A 16,581-nucleotide genomic window follows, 5' to 3' on the forward strand; every position below is an offset into this window, starting at 1 on the left:
GAGTTCCAAACTTTCTCACATTTTCCTATCTTCTTCTCAGCCCTCCAACCTGATCCAACCTCTGCCCGTTACTCAGTTAAAGTCACTTCCACATTTGTGGGTATGTTTTCAGCAGCGCCCCACTCTACTGGTACCAATTTACTATATTAGTCCATTTTCATGCTGCTGATAAAGACATACCTGAGACCGGGCAATTTACAAAAGAAACAGGTTTAATTGACTTATAGTTCCACATGACAGGGGAGGCCTCACAATCATGGCGGAAGGTGAAGGGCACATGTCACGTGGTGGCAGACAAGAGAAAAGGGTTTGCACAGAGAAACTCCCCTTTTTAAAACCATCATATCTCATGGGACTTATTCACCATCACAAGAACAGAATGGGAAAGACTCGCCCCCATGATTCAATTACCTCCTACCTGGTCCCTTCCACAACACGTGGGAATTCGAAATGAGATTGGGTGGGGACACAGCCAAACCATACAGCCAAACAATTTCAATAGTGTTGTAGTATAGTTTGAAATCTGGTAGTGTAATACCTCCAGGTGTATTTTCTTGCTTGTGATTGCATTGCATGTTTATAATTTTTTTGGTTCCATGTTAATTTTAGGATTCTTTCTCTTTTTATGAAAATCACATTGGAATTTTGATAGGGATTGCATTGAAACTGTATCTTGCTTTATGTAGTATGGACATTTTAGCAATAATTTGTCCAATCCACACAATACAGGATATCTTTTCATTCATTTATGTCTTCAATTTATTTCATCAACATTTTGTAGTGTTTCAGTGTATAGGTCTTTCACCTCCTTGGTTAAATTTATTCTTAACTGTTTTCCATAGAAATTGTCAATGGGATTGTTCATTTCTTTTTGGATATTTCATTGTTGTTATACAAAAATGCTACTGATTTTTGTGTGTTTATTTTGCATTCTGAAAGTTTAACATATTTATTAGTTCTAACTGTTTTTTATGGAATCTTTAGACCTTTCTATACATAAGATCATGTGTCAGCAAACAGTGACAATTTGTCTTCTTCCTTTCCTATTTGGAAGATTTTATTGCTTCCTATTACCTAATTGCTCTAGCAAAGAATTCCAATAATAAGTTGAATAGAAGCAACGAGAATGGGCCTTGTCTTGTTCCATTTCTTAGAGGAAAGGATTTCAGTTTTTCACTTTTGAGTATAATGTGAGCTTTGGGCTTGTATATGCCTTGTATTGTGTTGAGGCACATTCTTATTACAGCTAATTTGGTAAGAAATGTTTATCATGAAAGGATGTTAAAATCTGCAAAGTATTTTTTTCTGCATCTAATGAGATACTCATATAGTTTTTGTGTTTTATTCTGTTAATGTATTTATTGATTCATGTATTTTAAGTCATCCTTGCATTGTAGGGATAAATTCTACTAGTTCATGTTGAGCAATTCTTTTAATGTATTATTGAATTCAGTTTGCCAGTATTTTGTTGAAGATCTTTGCATCTATGTTCATTAAAGACACTGGCCTGGAATTTTATTTTAACTTGTTATGGTATTCTTGTTTACCTTTGGTATTAGAACCTTCGAATGTTTGGTAGAATTCAGCAATGAAGCCATCAGGTCTTGGTCTTGGGATTCTCTTTGATGGGAAAGTTTTCATCACTGACTCGGTCTCCTAAATTGTTACTGGTCTGTTCAAGTTTTCTATTTATGATTCAGTCTTCATAGGTTGTATATGTCTAGGAATTTATCAATTTCTTACATATTATACTAGAAAGATGGCATATAGTTATTCCTAATAGTTTCTTATGATCCTTTGTATTTCTGTAGTATCAGTTGTAATGTCACTACTTTCATTTCTGATTTTATGTATTTGAATCTTCTTTTTCTCTTAGTCTAGCTTAAGATTTGTTGATTGTATTTATATTTTCAAAAAAAAAACTCTTAGTTTTGTTGATGTTTTGTATTGATTTTCTAGTCTATTTTATTTATTTCTTCTCGGATCTTTTTTCTTCTGCTAACTGAGCTTAGTTTGGGTTTTTTCTAGCTTTTCAGGAATGACATTGTAATTTATTTTAAATCTTTGTTATTTTTTGATGTAACCATTTATTGCTATGAAATTTCTTCTTAGAAGTACCTTTGCTGTATCCCGTAAGTTTTGGCATATTGTGTTTCTGTTTTCATTTGTCTCAAGATTGTCTCTTTAGAGACAGGGTCTAGCTCTGTTGCCCAGGCTGGAGTGCAGTGGCATTATCATAGTTCACTGCGGCCTGGAACTCCTGGGGTCAACTGATCCTCCTGATTCAGCCTACCAAGTAGTTGGGACTACAGTCCTGTAATGCACAATCATGCTCAGCTGTTTTTATATATTTTTTTTATTTTGTAGAGACAAGGTCTCACTATGTTGCTCAAGTTAGTCTTGAACTCCTGGCCTCAAGTGATCCACCTGCTTTAGCTTCCCAAAGTGCTGGGATTACTGGTGTGAGCCACCACACCCAGCCTCAAGATATTTTTTAATTTGCATTTTATTTCTTTGTTGATCCACTGGTTGTTCAGAAGCAATTGTTTAAAATATCTCATTTTATTGATTTCTAGTTGTACCATTGTGGTTTGAAAAGATACTTGTTATAATTACAATCTTCTTAAATTTGCTAATACTTGTTTTGTGGACTAACATATGATCTATGCTGGAGAATGTCCCATGTATTCTTGAGAAGGATGTGCCTTCTGTTGCACATGTTGGAGAGAATGGTTTGTACATCTCTATTAAGGCTATTTGGTCTAAAAGTGTTGTTCAAGTTTAATATTATCTTGTTAATTTTGTTTAGATGACCTGTCCATTGTTAAATGTAGGGTATTGAAGTTCCCTACAATTGTCATATTGGAATCTGCAATACCCATCAGATCCTTTAATATTTCCTTTTTATATTTGGTTGCTCCAATGTTAGGTGCATATATATTTAAAATTTTTATGTTTTCTTGATGAACTGACTTCTTTATCATTATATAATGTCTTTCTTTGTCTCTTTTTATACTTTTTGACTTAAAGTTTATTTTATATAAGTATAGCTACCCTAGTTCTCTTTTGGTTTCTATTTGTGTAGAATACCTTTTCTTCATCCCTGAATTTTCAGTCTGTGTGTATACTTAAAACTGAGATGAATCTTTTGCAGGGAGCATATAGTTGGGTCTTTTTTTATATTCATTTAGTCTATGTATTTTTATTAGGGAATGCAATTCATTTACATTTAAGATAATTATTGATAGCTAAGGTCTCACTACTGTCATTTTATTAAATGATTTGTGACGTTTTTGTTTGTGTGTTTCTTGCTGTCTTCCTTTGTAGTTTCATAGTTTTCTGTAGTGGTATGCTTTGAATTCTCTATACTTTTGTTTTGTAATTCTTCTACAGATTTTTTTCTTCATTGTTACCACTACGTTTACACGTAACATCTTATAGCTATAACAGTCTATTTCAAGTTGATAATAAATTAACTTTGCATGCAACTTTATACTTTCACTCTCTCTTCCAATATTTTACATTTTGATGTGAGAATTTATGTTATTTTCAGCACAGGAGTTTTGACCTGCTCCAATTCTGGCCCAGGCTGGTACACCCCTCTTTAGGCAACCTGGTAGTCCCCACTATGGTGGGTCACCATATTGATGCTGAATTTAGCGGGGACACACAATCGGCATAGTGCACTACAGCCCAGTACTCCTTGGCTCACGTGATCATCCCACCTCAGCTTCCCAAGTAACTGGGACTACAGACATGTGCCACGGCATATGGAAGAATTTATATTATTTTCAAATGTTTATCCCTTGAAAATTTATTTTAGCTAGGTTCTTGATAAAATTTTATTTTAGCTAGGTTTTGTCTTTTAACTCTCATACTAGAATAAAATTTCTTTGCACAACTGTCATTACAGTCCTAAGGTATTCTAAATATAGCTCTGTATTATGTATACTATTGGGTTCTGTACTTTTTGTGTTTTATGTTTTTAGTTAGCAGCCTTTTGTTTCAACTTACAAAACTTTCAGTAATCTTTGAGGCCTAATGGTGATGAATTCCCTTAGCTTTTGTTTGTCTGAAAAGTTTTTATTTTTCTTTCATTTCTTAAAGTTTTTCTGAGTAAAGCATTCTTGGTTGGTGGTTTCATCAGTTTCTTTTTTTCCTTTAGCATTTTTAATATCTCTTCCCCTTGTTTCCTGGTCTGCTGGGTTTCTGCTGAGAAATCTGTTGATAGTCTTATTTTGATTCCTTTCCATGTAATATGTTTCTCATCTCTTGCTGCCCCCAAGGTTTTTTTGAGTTTTGATATTTTGATTGTGTCTTAGTGAACTCTTCTTTCGGTTGAATTTGACTGAAACCTCTGTGTTTGCTGTACATGAACACTGGAATCTATCCTCAGATTATGAAAAATTTTAGACATTATTTCTTTAAATATGCTTTCTGGATTTGTTTTCTCTTTCATCCCCTTCTAAGCCTCCTATTATACAAAGGTTTCACTTTTGATGGTTTCCCATAGCTCCTGTAGACTTTCTTATTTTTTATTCTTTCGATTTTTTGCTTCTCTGCCTGAATAATTTCAAATGTCCTGCCTTCAAGCTCAGACTTTCTTCTGCTTGATTGAGTTTTCTGATGAAGCTTTCTATTGATTTTTTTTTCAGTTCAGTTGTTGTGTCTGTAATTTCCAGGATTTCTATTTTTTACTATTGTTTCTATTTCTTTGTCAAAGTTCTCACTTTCCATGTTATTTTCCAAATTTTATTTAATTTTCTAGCTGTATACTTTTCAAGTTCACTGAACTTATTTAAGATTATTATAATTTTTTGTCATTTCATAGATATCCATTTTTTAGCATCCATTATTGGAGATTTATTAATTTCTATAAAAGATGTAATTATTCCCAGATTTTTGGAAAATCTTTTGTCTTTGCATTGTTGTGTGCACATATAAAGAGACAACCACCTCTTCTTGTTTATACAAGTGTTCTTTGGCAGGGATACAACTTCACTACTCAGTTTACTCTGTGAATCTGGAAGGCCTGTTATGGGTTCTCTACTTGGGTTGGTTTGCTGCCTTTGCTGTTATGTCATGTGGAGCTTCTGGCTGGGCTCTGCTACTACGCAGAGCAACTGGATGATTACTGTGAGGCTCTCTGGTCACACCTATCAGAGGATACATTCCCTGACTGAGACATTTTGGATCTGCAGTTGGACAGGGCTGCAGGCTCAGCTCTGAGGTTAGACAGAGTTGCTGCTTGGGACAGGCAGGGCCCAGAGACTATGCTCCTTAGAAATGCACAATTGAGAGTTGTCTCCTTCTTTGGGTGGAACCATGGGGTGGGCTTTTGGCTGAGTTCAGCCACTGTTTGATCTCTTGGTTCAAGCATGTCTGGCCCCTATGCTTCTCCAAAATAGGAAGAGGCAGGGATATCCCTGCCTGGATGAGGTCATTTGTCAGGCTTTTTGGCTGAGCTGAGTCATTCTTTGGACTTCCTTGTCAAGCAGGTCTAGCCTCTCTGCTTCTACTAAATGGACAGAGAGGAAGGCGTTTCCCTGCTTGGGTGAGGTTGTTGGGGGGAAGAAGGTGGCTCTGGTCCCTGCTGCTGTGAAGAAGCAGGAAGCCAAGAAAGTGGTGAATCCCTTGTTTGAGAAAAGGCCTAAGAATGTTGGCATTGGACAGGACATCCAGCCCAAAAGAGACCTCACCTGCTTTGTGAAATGGCCCCGCTATATCAGGTTGCAGCAGCAGACAGCCATCCTCGATAAGTGACTGAATGTGCCTCCTGTGATTAACCAGTTCATCCAGGCCCTGGACCAGCAAACAGCTACTCAGCTGCTTAAGCTGGCCCACAAGTACAGACCAGAGACAAAGCAAAAGAATAAGCAGAGGCTATTGGCCCAGGGCTGAGAAGAAAGCTGCCAGCAAAGGAGACATCCCCAATAAGAGACCGCCTGTCCTTCAAGCAGGAGTTAAGACCGTCAACAACTTGGTGGAGAACAAGAAAGCTCAGCTGGTGGTGATTGCACATGATGTGGATTCTGTCTAGCTGGTTGTCTTCCTGCCTGCCCTATGCTGTAAAATGGGGGTCCCTTACTGCATTATCAAGGGGAAGGCAAGACTGGGACATCTAGTCCACAGGAAGACCTGCACCACTGTCGCCTTCACATAGGTTAACTCGGAAGGCAAAGGAGCTTTGCCTAAGCTGGTGGAAGCTATCAGGACAAATTGCAACGACAGATACAATGAGATCCACCGTCACTGGGGAAGCAATGTCCTGGGTTCCCAGATCTGTGGCTCACATTTCCAAGCTCAAAAAGGCAAAGACTAAAGAACTTGCCACTAAAGTGGGTTAAATGTATGCTGTTGAGTTTTCTCTACATAAAAAATTAAAATACAAATTTTCCTTCAAGAAAATAAAATATAAATTATTGTTTTTATAAATTACCCAGTTTAAGGTATTCTGCTATAGTGGCACAAACAAACTAAAACAAAATATGCCTACTATTAGAAAATACTCTTTTTTGTTGCATACACATGTAGTCCAGTTGAAATATGTTACAAAGAGAGTAAGTGTTTCCTAAATTTTCACATGCCATACATGTTAGTTTGCCATACACATAAGATCCATCTATGGATCTCCTTTATTTCCTTAATAAATTAAGAAGAACTTTACTGAAGTACATATTTGGTGCCACTATGGATATCAAATAATATAATGCTGCATGATGATGCTGCATAACTCCTACTTATTGAACATTTATAATGTACCAGGTAGTATGCTAAGTATTTTGCACATAATTTAACTCTTGCACCAACACTGGAAAGTAGGTAGTTCACCCCATTTTTACAAGAAAACTGAACCTTAGTAAACCTTAGTAAAGAAAGTGATACAGAATAGAATTTTAAACAAGCTCTTTGTGTACATACTTTTATCCAGTGTTCCCTATCTCTTAGCACATCCAGTTTACTCCAAATAATTAAGAGAATTCCTATTTGGCTTCTCTTTCAATTATGTGAAGATGTTGAAAAAAATGTGTTCTACCTAAACACACATCCTCACAGTAGCCTCTCTGGAACTAATTTCTAAGACTGGCTAAATTTTCATACTGTTTCTTTATTATAACAGGCATAATTCCTTGTTACCTTTAGTGATGGGCAGAAGAATGCTCAATAAAAAACTATCATCTTTTAAACTTTTTATTAAAGTTCTTTTCCCTCAACCCTTGATTGATTTTAGTACATTTCTTAGTATTCTTTTAAGAGATAAATATCAGAAGTTAGTTCTGTAAATGGATCACATTTATTAATTTCTATGTATTGAATCAGCTTTGCATCCAATGAATAAAACCTATTTGATCATGGTAGATCAGCTTTTTGATGTGCTGCTGGATTCAATCTGTTAGTATTTTGCTGAAGATTTTTGAATTTATGTTCATCAGGGATATTTGCCTGAAGTTTCTTTTTTCACTGTGTCCCTTCCGGGTTTTGGTATCAGAATGATGCTGGCCTCATATAATGAGTTAGGGAGGAGTCCCTCCTCAATTTTTTGAAATAATTTTAGCAGGATTGGTACTGGCTCTTCTTTATACATCTGGTAGGATTTGGCTATAGTTCATCTGATCCAGGGCTTTTTCTGTCTAGTAAATATTTTGTTGGGAACTCATTAGTGATCTGTTCAGGATTTCAATTTCTTCCTGGTTCAATCTTGGTTATTGTATATTTCCTAGAATTTATCCATTTCCTCTAGATTTTCTAGTTTGTGCACATAGAGCTGCTCATAATAGTCTCTGAGGACTCCTTGTATTTCTGCAGTGTTGGTGGGAGTGTCACCTTAGTCATTTCTGATTGTGTTTATTTGGATCTTCTTTTTTCTTTATTAATCTAGCTAGCTGTCCATCAATACTATTTATTCTTTCAAAAAACAAACTTTAGATTTCGTTGATCTTTTCAGTGGATTTTGCATCTCAATTTCATTCAGTTCAGCTCTGATTATGGTTATTTCTTTTCTTCTGCTAGCTTTGGGGTTGGCTTGCTCTAGTTTTTCTAGTTCCTCTAGGTGTGATGTTAGGTTGTTAATTTGAGATCTACTTAATTTAGGCATTTAGCACTATAAACACTCCTCTTAACACTGCTTTAGCTGTGTCCCAGAGATTCTGATATGTTATATCTTTATTTCATTAGTTTCAAGGAAGTTTTGGATTTATACCTTTATTTTATTATTTACTCATAAGTTTAGGAGCAGATTGGTTAATTTCCATGGAATTACATGATTTTGAAAGTTCTTCTTGGTACTGAATCATATTTTATTGTGTTATGGTCTAAGAGTGTGGTTGGTATGATTTAGGTTTTTTAAAATTTGCTGAGGATTGCTGAGCTTGTAGCCAATCTTAGAGTATGTGCCATGTGCATATGAGAAGAATGTATATTTTATTGTTGCATAGAGTATTCTGTTGATGCCTCTTAGGTCTACTTGGTCAAGTGTTGAATTTATGTCATGAATATCTTTATTTTTTGCCTCAGTGATGTGTCTAACACTGCCAGTGGGAATATTGAAGTCTCACATTACTATTGGATGGTTATCTAAGTCTCTTCATAGGTCTCTAAGAACTTGTTTTATGAATCTGGGTGCTCCAGTGCTGGGTGCATATATATTTATAATAGTTAAGTTTTCTTGTTGTATACTTTATCATTAAAAACAAAATACACATGATCCTCTTAATAAAGGCAGAAAAGGTTTTTGATAAAATCCAGGATTTCTTCAGGCTAAAAACCCTGAACAAACTTTAATGCACCAAAGGAACATACCTCAAAATAATAAGAGCCATCTATGACAAATTCACAGCCAACATCATATTAAATGGGCAAAAGCTGGAAACATTCCCCTTGAGAACTGGAACAAAAGAAAGATGCCCACTCTCACCAGTTCTTTCAATATAAACTGGAAGTCCTAGCCAGAGCAATAAAGCAAAGTAAAGAAATAAAAGATATCCAAATAAGAAAAGAAGAAGTCAAGCTATCTCTCTTAATTAATGATATGACTCTATGCCCAGAAAATGATAAAGACTCCACCAAAAGCCTCCTAGAAATAATAAATAACTTCAGCAAAGTTTCAGGATACAAAATCAACATCCATAGCATTTCTACACACCAGTAATGTCTGAGATGGGAGCCAAATCAAGAACACACTCTCAATCACAATAGCCACAAATAGAATAAAATATCTAGAAATACAGCCAACTGAAGAGGTAAATGATCTCTACAGTGAGAATAACAAAACACTTCTGAAGAAATCAGAGACATGACAAACCAATGGAAACACATTCCATGCTCATGGGTAGGAAGAATCAATATTATTAAAATGGCCATCCTCCCCAAAGCAATGTACAGATTCAATGCTATTCCTATCAAACTACTGATGACATTGTTTTTCACAGAACTAGAAAAAACTATTTTAAAATGTATGTGAAGCCAAAATGGAGCCCAAATAGCCAAAGTAATCCTCAACAAAAAGAACAAGGCCAGAAACATCACACTACTTGATGTAAAACTATACCATAAGCTACAATAAACAAAATATCATGGTACTTGTACAAAAACAGACACAATGGAACAGGTTAGAGAACTCACAAAGTTGCACACCTACAACCATCTGATCTTTGACAAAGTCAATAAAAACAAGCAATGGGGAAAGGAATTTCTCTTCAATAAATGGTGCTGTGATAAGTGACTGGCCATATGCAGAAGATTGAAACTGAACCCCTTCCTTTCTTTACTTCTTTTATTTTTTTCTTGAGATGGAGTTTCATGCTTGTTGCCCAGGCTAGAGTGCAATGGTGCAATCTCGGCTCACCACAACCTCTGACTCCTAGGTTCGAGCAATTCTCCTGCCTCAGCCTCCTACATAGCTGAGATTACAGGTGCCCTCCACCAAACTCAGGTAATTTTATATATATATATTTTTTTTATAGTAGAGACAGGGTTTCACCATATTGGCCAGGCTGGTCTCGAACTCCTGAACTCATGTGATCCACCCACCTCAGCCTCCCAAAATGCTGGGATTACAGGTGTGAGCCACCACACCTGGCCCTTCCTTTAACATATACAAAAATTAACTCAAGATGGACTAAAGACTTAACTCTAAAACCTAAAGCTATAAAAACCTTAGAAGAAAGCCTAAGATATACAATTCTGGACATAGACCTTGGCAAAAATTTTATGATGAAGTCTCCAAAAACAACTGCAACAAAAGAAATAGAAAAAGTAGTACCTAATTAAACTAAAGAGCTTCTGCACAGCAGAGAAACTATCAACAGAGTAATGCACAACCTACAGAATGGGAGAAAATATTTGCAAACTATGCATCTGACAAAGGTCTAATATCAAGGATCTCTAAGGAACTCTAACAAATCAACAGGCAAAAACAACCTCATTTAAAAATGAAGAAAGATCATGAGCAGACACTTCTCAAAAAGAGACAAACACATGACCAACAAGTATATGAGAAGACGCCCAACATCACTAATGATTAGAGAAATGCAAATTAAATTCACAATGAGATACCATTTCAAACCAGTCAGAATAGCTTTTATAAAACATTCAAAAAATAACACATGTTGGTGAGGTTGCAGAGAAAGGGCAATACTTATACACTGCTGGTGGGAATGTAAATTAGTTCAGCCACTGTGGAAAGAATTTTGGAGATTTCCCAAAGAAGTCAAACAGAACTACCATTTGATCAGCAATCCCACTATTGGGTATATATCCAAAGGAATATAAATTGTTCTACCAAAAAGACACAAGCATTCACAAGTTCATCACAGCACTATTCACGATAGCAAAGACATGGAATCACCTAGATGCCCATCAACAGTAGACTGTATAAAGAAAATGTGGTAAATATATACCATGGAATACAACACAGCCATAAACAAAGAACAAAATAATGTCCTTAGCAGCAACATGGATGCAGCTGGAGGCCATTATCCTAAGTAAATTAACACAGGAACAGAGAACCAAATACTGCATATTGTCACTTATAAGTAGAAGCTAAACATTTAGTACACATGGACACAAAAAGGGGAACAATAGACACAGGGCCTACTTGAGGTTGAAGAATATTAGGAGTGCAAGGATCAAAAACTTACCTATCAGATACTATGCTCACTACCTGGGTGATGAAATCATTTGTGCATCAAACCTCAGAGACACACAATTTACCCATGTAACAAACCTGAACATGTATCCCTAAATCTAAAAGTTGAAAAAAAAAGATATCTGAACTTGGAACATACTCTATGAACAAAAAGTAAAGGAAACAGGAAAATGAGCCTTTCCGTTAATACATGCAATTTAATAAACCCATGTACTAGTCTGTTTTCATGCTGTTATGAAGAAATACATGAAACTGGGAAATTTATACAGAAAAAAGTATTGACTCACAGTTCTGCATAATTTGGGAGGCAGAAGGCCCCTCTTCACAGGGTGACAGGAGAGAGAATGAGTGCCCAGTAAAGGTGGAAGCCCTTTATAAAACCATCAGATCTTGTGAGACAGGACTCATAATAATGAGAATAGGATGGGGAAAACCTCCCCCGTTATTCAATTATCTCCACCTGGTCCACCTGGTCCCTCCCACGATAAATGGGGATTATGGGAACTACAATTCAAGGTGAGATTTGGGTGGGGACACAGCCAAACCATATAATCCGTATCTTACTTTCCTGCCCAGCACACAGTAAAGTCAAAACAATGGTATATATTTCCTAGGAAAGGTAGCCGTTCAGATTGTTTCTAGCTGATTCCCCCATTGCCAGTTGTAAAACTTGTCTCATCTTACAATGAAAATATGGCTTGTAAAGTGTTTGTGAAATAGGTTGTAAAGCAAGCTAGGAGGAGCTGTTTTGTGCATTTGACTGTGCCCCTTCATACGTATAACATGTTGGGTCTTCCTTAGTGGAAAAGTAGGTGGATAGAGAGGAACAGGCATGTTAACACACCAGCAGCAGAGTAGCTTCCATTGGGCAGAACTCAAATCTGTCACTTGCAAGCAACCCACAAAAATGTTTAGTTGAAGCTTAGTTTTATACTTCTATTAAAAATATAAAAGTTAAATTTATTCTATAAGTTTATTCTTTCCTATTTTAAATTATTATTACTATATTATAAAAAATTAGTTAGGCTAGCCTCATATAATGCTTTTGCCTCCCATGCATAATGAAAACATTTTTCTTGGGCAGAATTACTCCTCTTTAGACAAATGTGAAGAAGTTTTGCCAATTGACAGATGCTACACAAATGTGCACAATTATTATTGTTACTGCTGTCATTATTGTTTTGGATAATCTTAAATACCAACATCTTTCTTTTTAAAAATAAAGATATTAACACCTCTTCACATAAATAAATGTTCTCTATAGACACACAGGATTCGCAGCCTCAAATGTCTATGAATAGGGAGGCAAAGAGAAGATTGACTCAACAGCTAATACATCTCATGATTTTACCTTTATACCAAGACATAACTTATTGTCTTTTTTCTAAAATAGGTTGATGCTTTTATTCACCATCTTTATTTTTCATTAGTAAAATAGTTATCTATTGAAGACAGTATGCAAAATTCAGAAAAAATTACAGGTAGAAAATTAAACCACTCTTAAGGATGAATACCATTAATGCTTCAGTATACTTGACTGAGCTTTTTCATATGAATACATAAAAATGATTCTCCCTTCTCCAAGTTTAAATTAGAGGTGCTGTTTCTCTATAGCCCACTTTACTTAATATAGTTATTAGAATATTCATGTTATTAAATATTATACTATAACATGAATTGTGATATCATGTTATAGTACATGACTGTAGCACGTGACTAATAGTAGACTATTCTTGAATAAATGTATTTACTACACTGTTAGAAAATTGCTAAGTATTTGTTTCCAATTGTTTATGACTATAAATAACCCTATAGTGTAAATCCTTATGTACAAAACATCCTTCATCTCTGTATAACTAGTAGGACATACAGCCCATAACAGTCATAGTTTTCCTGGGTTTCCTGGGATAACATAAGATACCAAGGACCAGTCTGGCTTACTAAAACTCATTAGGAGCATCTTCATTATCTCTGCCCTTATCCCTGGTACATCCAGTATGTATGATATTTCAGGGCCAACTCAAGGAAATTTATTTCCCAAGTTGTTCATGCCAGTGACAGTATTTTTCTAATCCCTCTCTTAATTCAGTCCCCTTCCTTCACAACCCGCATAATAATAAAAATTCAAGTCATAATCCAGAGAGGCAGCAATGGGATAATTTTTGGTGTGTTTTTCAGAGGTTCCATCTGGGGCTCATTCTTTACCTTGAAGTCCTTTAATATTTACCAATTAACCTGATAAACAATCTCCTTACATCAAATAGTCTACCACCTATCAGAATAAGAGAAGTATTATATAGCAAATAGGGTAAAGATGAGAGATCTTATTGTTTTCTTTTTGAGATGGGGTTTTGCTATGTTGTCCAAGTTGGTCTCTTGGGCTCAAGTAATCCTCCTGCCTCAGCCTCCTGAATATCTGGGACTACAGGTGTGCACCACTGCCCCCAGCTTAAGAGATCTTGCTTTTAAGTGTCTAAAATAGTATATAAATCAAGCCAAGCTATAATAGGAGTCAAAAGTGACAATAGAAGGCTATTATAACAATGGTCACAGTCTTATAAAAGGAAACGTAGATGTAAATAAAGTTATTTTTCCTGTTCCAAGAAAAGGGGACTAATTTAATAAAGTATGGGCAAAACCACCTAGCATCCTGCCCTTAGACCTGGGTCATCAAGCCCCTACTCTGAGGTCCCCTACTTTACAGAGACTCAGTATAGGTTTTATCTTCCCTGCCTTTGTAATAAAGCTCAAGGGTTAAGATACTGTAGTCTTACAAAATCTGAGTCTTTCCTCACCTTCTGAGTCATATTCTTGGCATGGGGGACTCCAAATTCCATGCCTGAATACCATAAACTCACCTCTGAGGCTTGCGCTGGTTTCTTTCCAGCAGACATTTCTTCAGGTGAACATAATCTTAATTCTGAGGCAGAGTGAAGGGGCATCTGTTTGGGGGAACAGATAGTGCTTGGACTTGAGTTCTGGAATGTCCACCAGATATGGATGAGGCACATAATAGAGCAAAAAAAAAAAAAAGAAGAAGAAGAGAGAAGGGTACAGTTGGGAACCTCCATGTACTCTTGTCTAAGGCTCTGTAAATGTTAGAAAGAGCCTGCTCCTCTGAACTCTTACACTTAGTGACAAGTATATTTTATGTCATTTTTTATTTCAGCATCATTCTTCTTGAGCCTGGAGATTCTCCTTTTAGGAATAGAGTCAATATAAATGTGTAAATGTGATATATACTTTAAATCAACTTTGAGGACAGAAATTGTGAGACTGCAGTACCCTACCCCTTTATAAACCATAACTCAAAAGTCTGCAGGTGAGAGTCAGTGTTTTCTAAGGCACTACAAAAATTCTCTTGTAATAAACATGGGAAAGGATGTCTGCATTTTAGAAAGTTTCAGCAAGGTATTCTAGCAGCCACTTAAAGGAATGACACTGTCTATGTCCCCAGAACAGCTTACTGTTTATCGCTTTTGACTCCTAAACACAGCCATTCTGTTTGCATCCCTCCCTCTCCATGTGACTACAAGTCTGTTTACCAAGACAGGAGGGGTAGTGGGTTGCATTATTTCCCCAAAAAAGATATGTTGAAATGCTAACTCTAAGTACCCGTAAATGTGACCATCTTTGAAAATAGGGTCACTGCAGAAGTAATCAACTTAAAATGAAGTCATTTTGGAGTACAGTAAGCCCTAAATCCAATAATGGTTGTTCTTATATGAAGAAGAAAGGACCCACAGATATCCAGGGAAATCTTATGGAGGCAGAGATTGCAGTGGTGCAACCACAAGTCAAGGATGGCCAAGGACTGCTGAGGCCATCAGAAGGTAAAAAGAGGTAACTAAGAATTCTTCAGTAGAGACCTCAGTGAGAGCATGGTCTTGTTAACACCTTGGTTTCAGACTTCTAAACTCTAGAACTATGATAGAATAAATTTGTGTTGTTTTAGGCCACAAATTTTGAGATAATTTGTTACAGAAGCCCCAGGAAACTAATACAGGGTATACTGGCCATTCTCTTCTCAACCTCTCTGCAGAATATCACTGGGCCTTATCTCCTACTTCCATCTTCCCATTCTTCTGAGGTATACTCATAAGTCTTTTGTTAAATGGTTCACTTCTAGTCACTTCAAAGAAGTGGGCTGGTGATGTGGGTGGGTGGGGGACAGATGGGGGTAACAAAATCAGTAAACCTGGAAGAATGAGAAATAATTTTCTAAAAATCACTCACTGGCTAAGTGTATTTCTCTACTTAATTGACTAAATCTTCACAATGGTGCTAGGAGGTAGATATTTTTAAATCCCTCTATTAAGAGGAGAACTCTATGGCTCAGAAAGTTTAAGCACTCTGTCATCCAGCTAAAAAAAGAAGAGCCAGGAGTCGAACTGAAACTTGATCCAAAAAAAATAGGGTCTCCAAAACCTTCTGGTTGTATTAACACATAAGTAATATTGGTAGTTTCTCCCTTTTGAAAATGAGTTTGTAGCCAGGTGTGGTGGCTCATGCCTATAATCCCAGCACTTTGGGAGGCCGAAGCAGGCGGATCACGAGGTCAGGAGTTCGAGACCAGCCTGGCCAACATGGTGAAACCCCGTCTCTATTAAAAATACAAAAATTAGCTGGGCATGGTGGCGGGCGCCTGTAATCCCAGCTACTTGGGAGGCTGAGACAGGAGAATTACTTAAACCTGCGAGGCGGAGGTTGCAGTGAGCTGAGATTGCGCCACTGCACTCTAGCCTGGGTGACAGAGCAAGACTCTGTCTCGGAAAGAAAAAAAAAAAGAAAAAAGAAAAGAAGTTTGTTATATCTCAATATCTCATGATCAGATGTACTCTCTCTTTATATACTTATTTTATGACTGATTAGTTTCATATTAAAATTCTATTTATTTTTAGTAAACAAAGCATGTGTGGAATAAACATACAAACACACACATACATACATAGGGAGGTAAATTTCTCTTCCCCTCTCTGACCTAGCCACACAGTGTTCCTGTGCAGAATAAGCTTCTCTGATCAGTTTCCTAAGTATTCTTATCAAGATACTCCATGATTTTACCCATGTATACATACATATTATTGCTTTCTTCTCAAATCATAGAGTATAAACCTGGTTCTATACCTCTCTGTGAGCTTTTTTTTTTTTTTTTTGACTCTCATCTTACACAGTTGTATTAGTCCCTTTTCATGCTTTCATTAAAGACATACCCAAGAGTGGGTAATTTATAAAGAAAAAGAGGTTTAATGGACTCACAGTTCCACATGGCTGGGGAAGCCTCACAGTCATGGTGGAAGGCAAAAGGCACTTCTTACAGGGTGACAGTAAGAGAGAATGAGAACCAAGCACAAGGGGTTTTCCCTTATAAAACCATCAGGTCTCGTGAGACTTATTCACTACCTCTGCCTCCGTGATTCAATTATCATCCACCA

At 36.5% G+C, this 16,581-nt stretch overlaps 1 pseudogene; it reads left to right on the forward strand.

Moving 5' to 3' along the window:
- The first annotated feature begins 256 nt into the window (after positions 1–256).
- Positions 257–6,040, forward strand: LOC101143165 (large ribosomal subunit protein eL8-like; annotated as a pseudogene).
- Positions 6,041–16,581: the final 10,541 nt, after the last annotated feature.

The sequence above is a fragment of the Gorilla gorilla genome, chromosome 9, assembly GCF_029281585.2.
Source record: "Gorilla gorilla gorilla isolate KB3781 chromosome 9, NHGRI_mGorGor1-v2.1_pri, whole genome shotgun sequence".
NCBI classification, from domain to species: Eukaryota; Metazoa; Chordata; class Mammalia; order Primates; family Hominidae; genus Gorilla; species Gorilla gorilla.